Here is a 5,011-nt window from a genome sequence, read left to right as displayed (position 1 = left end):
AAAAGCTGTCAGAGGAACCGGGAGTTGTTCTAGCTATTCTGCTGTTGTTCAATAAAGTCAGTTGCATTTTAAACTGTTTCTGTTCTCATCAGTCACTCAGTACTGAGCAATTAGTTATTCCACTTTCTTATTTTATTCTGTACTAGTTTTAACATTTAAAAGCTTCCCAGAATCATTTCTGCACAAGATGGGCAGTTCATGAATAATAATAAATTAATTCAGAAAAATAAAATAAATAAAAGTTAGCAAGGATGAACACTCCAGAATCTAATGTATATTATCAAATACATTCATGGTAGCGCAACATCTTCTTCATCGTAAAATTTACCATGTTGTTAAGAGTGTGATTGATACATTCAAGGCAATCTGATTTAAGACTATGAGAATCTGATATCCCTCAGTTCAAAATTATAAGACACTTGAAGTTTTTATATCACTTTTTAAGATGACAGAAAGATGAGGAAGAGATGGAATGTGTACTTTTAAATAGCATTTTGTTACTTAATGTTGCAGCTGGTAGCTTTAACTGACCAAGTAAGTTACTCTTGCCAACTGATACGGTCAGCCTTATCTCCTTCAGGAGATAAGCTGTTCCATTTGTGTAGTAAAATAGGATTTCATAGATGGCTGTGAAATCTGGAACTGCAGAAAAATGAAAAGAGATATTTTGGAATCGAGTACTTGAGTACTAAGAACCAGGACACAAGTGAGCAATTTTAGTGCCTCTGTTGGAGAAGCTTTTTCCACTACAGAACAGAAGTAGAAGTGGACGGATGAGGCTCTGGAAAACCAAGTCCTCTATTGTCTGAAAGTACAATTCTCCCACTGTCTCCTTTGCAGCCTGAGAAATTAGGGAACATCCATTTTGAGCCTCTTGCTCCACCTACTATGCAGCTGTGGGCCATATTGTGTCTTATGTTATTGTTCCCTCGCTTTGCTCAGTCTTTTTCAGGGTCATTCCCGCACACCATTACTCTTTCTGATTCAAAGGACAGTGTGAAATTCATGTTCTCTGACTGGAAACATATCTACCCTTAATATCAGGTTGTCTCATTTAGAATTTTCAAAACCAAAGTTAGTACTATGCAATAAAAACTAGAAATGCCATCACCCCTTCCTGTTCTCTTGGATCTAATCTTGGGTGTCAGCAGAACAAAGTGTGTGAAAGAAGATCTGGCCTTTTTTTTCTGATAGACATCAATCCCTTTCAAGGATTGATTTTATACTAATCACTAATGATTTACTTTCTAGGGTGAAGAAGACAAAGATTGCGGCGAGGGTTCTTTCGGATCATAACCCAGTTTGGATGGAATTGGGAAGGGTAGTGCAGGCAAGAAGGTCTTGGAGGTTGAGTGAAAACTTATTTAGATATGAAAAGTACATTAATGATTGTAAAAAATTGTTATCTGAATACTTTGTTCTGAATATGAATAAGGCTACATCTATGGAATTTGTATGGGATGCAAGCAAAGCGTATATGAGAGGAGTACTGATGAATATAAACAAAATACATAAACATAAACAAGGGCAAAAATGAAAAGAATTGGAAGAGGAAATTAAAGGGAAAGAGTTGGAACTAACATTGAATCCAGGTGATACAAAGGCTAAGGAAGCAATCTCCATATTAAAATCCCAATTTGATATGTTGATCTCTGACCAGGTAGCCACTAGTTTATTATATGCAAAACACAACACTTTTTGTAACACAAACAAACCCGGCAGATGGTTGGCTTATCAGATTAGGAAAAAAAGAAAAATTCGAAAGGTATCCAAATTGTGTTATAGAGGGAAGGAGGTGTTTCAACAGGAGGAGATTCAAAAGGCATTTCGGGAATTTTTTGCAGAATTGTACAAAGGGGACAAAATTAAGGGTTTAGACATAGACAAATACTTAGATAAAGAGAAAATACCCCTAGTTAGAGAAGAGTACAGGCAAAAGTTGAACCAACCAATAACCTCTGGGGAAATCCTGCAGGTAATCAAACAACTAAAGTTAGGGAAAGCGCCAGGCACAGATGGCCTGACAGCGGTTTACTATAAAAACTTACAGTTAGAAATGGTAGAACCTCTTAGAGAATTATTTAATAAAATTCAAACGGAAGGTAAAGTGTCCCCATCATGGAAGACAGCGTTTATATCGTTGATACCCAAAGAAGATCAAGATATTACCCAACCAAAAAATTATAGACCTATTTCATTACTTAATGTAGATTATAAAATTTTTACTAAAATACTAGCAAATAGGTTAATGGTGGTTATTCAACAATTGATACATACCAACCAAACAGGTTTTATACAGGGGAGACAGATGAAGAGTAATGTTAGACTAATCATTAATGCATTAGAATATTTGGGAAAGAACAATCAAATCCCTGCTGCGTTCATATTTCTGGATGCTGAGAAGGCCTTTGATCGAGTTAATTGGCAATTTCTGTTGAAGATATTGCAAAAAATGCAGATAGGAGATAGCTTTTTACGGTCAATTAAAGCAATATACCAACAGCAAACAGCTCAAATCATAGTCAACGGAAGTTTAACAGACTCCTTTCAAATCAGAAAAGGTACAAGACAGGGCTGTCCTTTGTCCCCAATATTGTTCATTATAACTTTGGAAGTATTATTGAATAAAATACGGGGCTTGGATGGTCTAAAAGGGATCAAGATTAGGCAGCAAGAATACAGACTCCGCGCTTTTGCGGATGATTTGATCATAATATTGGAACAACCGCAGGAATCCAGTATGGTTTTAATGAACACGATTAATCAATATGGTCAAGTGTCTGGTTTTAAAATAAATTTAGGAAAAACCAATATATTAGCTATAAATATGAATACTAAACAAAAGGAAGAACTAGGAGGGATGCTAGGATGTGAGGTAGTTAAAAAAGTCAAATATCTTGGGGTCAATATTTTAGCCTCAAATGGGAAACTATATAAGCATAATTATGAACCACTTTGGCGGAGTATACAGATAGAGATGAAAAAATGGGAGAAATTGCACTTATCTCTGCTGGGGAGGATAGCGGCAGTGAAAATGAACATTTTACCAAAATTTTTATTTCTTTTTCAAATGCTACCTATACTTAAAAAAGATGCAAATCTTTTAGAATGGCAGAAGAGCATTAATAAATTTGTATGGGCTGGAAAGAAGCCGAGGGTAAAGATGAAAATAATGCAAGATGTACGCGAGAGAGGAGGCATGAAATTACCTAATCTAAAATTATATTATGAGGCAGTGGCCCTATCCGCAATTAGTGATTGGACCCATTTAACCAATGATAGAATATTGAATATCGAGGGACATGATCTGGTATATGGTTGGCATGCTTACTTGTTATTCAACAGTGTTATTCAATAGTGTGTGCTAGATTTTAAAGTAACATGATTGCACTTGTATACTGTTGCTCTTTAATTCTAGTGTAAAAATAGGACAAGCTGAATATATTGATAGATAGTAGAAATACACCGAAGGGAGGAGTAGAGGGAAAGAAGAAAGAGGGGTAGAGAGGGTGGGAGAGAGGATTGGAGGGAGGGTGAGATGGAAGGGAGGGAGTGTATTGGGAGAGAGGAGTGATAGAGGGGGAGGGGAAGTAGGTTAGAGGGGAATGGTGGAGGGAAGAAGGAAAGTTGGAGGGGGGGCGAAAGAAAGGGTGTACGGAGGGTCAAAGTGGTATATTGGGTTTGTATTTTGGGGGGTATTGTTGACAAGAGGGATGGCTGTGTTTATTGTTCAATGTTATATGGCCCCAGTTATGCACAGTATATATGTGACTGTACGAAATGAAATGAAAATAAAACATATTTACACGAGAAAAAAAAAAGATTACTGACTTTATGTTGGCAAAATCCACATAACTGGTGAGCTTCATTTACTGTAGCTGTTATTGCTCCTAAGTCCTCTGGCCAAATATGATATGAAAAACTTATCAAACATTGTTACCAATGCATTAAAATGTGTCTGACTCTAGGGGGCAGTGTTCACCTGTGATTTAGAGCTGAAGAGCTTCTGTGGCAATATGGAGGGCATGACTATATGCAGATAGAAGATAAATAAATAGCATGCATTTAAGGGTGCAGTTGAGACTCTTGCTTAGTAGATGTCAGGGTTGCTACACATACAAAGATTGTTTAAAAAAACACTATATTTTAAAAATCTAAATGTTTAAAACTGCTGTCTTTTTAATGGAGTATAACATGCCCTGGCAAGATACCAAATGGTTTAACAATATCCATATGCTTCTAACCCATTTTATGTTACCCATCCTCATTATGTATGAAGCATTCACTATCTCATACAGTGTCACCATAGAAACTTGCTTATTCCATTTTATAGACAGAAAGGTCAAGCTACTATTTTCCAACTTGCAAATGACCACTTGGTAAATCATAGTTTTAGCAGAATCTAAATCCAGATTGATTCCTTTATGTGCTCCTTTTCCAACATCAGCAACTGTCACAGATACATTCCCATGCTGAAATGCAGTGAAGAAATGGTTTCCAGAAGAAATGGGGTAAATTTCAGAGGATTAAGAGGCAATTCTACCTGGATATCATGTGGGAGAGAAAGAGGGTGAAGACAGCTCCCCCCACTCTTGATTGTTCACAGATTATTGTAGATTGTTGAGATATGTGGATAAAACATACCTGAGTATGTTTTCACAGCCCAAAAAGTAATGGTAGAGGATTGTTACACTTATGGGAATTAATCCTCTGACAGAACTACTGAAAATTGGGGACAATTTGCTGTAGAGATGAGGTAGCTACTTCAGGTGGCAGGCTTTGAATGCTGTTTGAAATTATATTTATTTAGCTAAATTTCTCACACAGTCTTGAGAACTACCATTTAGATTTTTCCACTGTAGGTTATTCATCCATCTTTCTTAACTTCAGGGCTTCATCCTGGAAAGCTTGCAATCAGACAGATAGTCTGGTACCCAGTTTAAATGAATAATGTGAGATTACATTTCACCCTATGGTATCAAACCAGATTTGAAACATGAGCCTTTACAAG

The sequence above is a fragment of the Thamnophis sirtalis genome, unplaced genomic scaffold (genome assembly GCF_051295495.1).
Source record: "Thamnophis sirtalis isolate CommonGarterSnake01/CBP01778 unplaced genomic scaffold, rThaSir2_p1.2 scaffold_2, whole genome shotgun sequence".
In the NCBI taxonomy this organism is placed as follows: Eukaryota; Metazoa; Chordata; class Lepidosauria; order Squamata; family Natricidae; genus Thamnophis; species Thamnophis sirtalis.
This window is presented reverse-complemented; position numbering follows the sequence as displayed.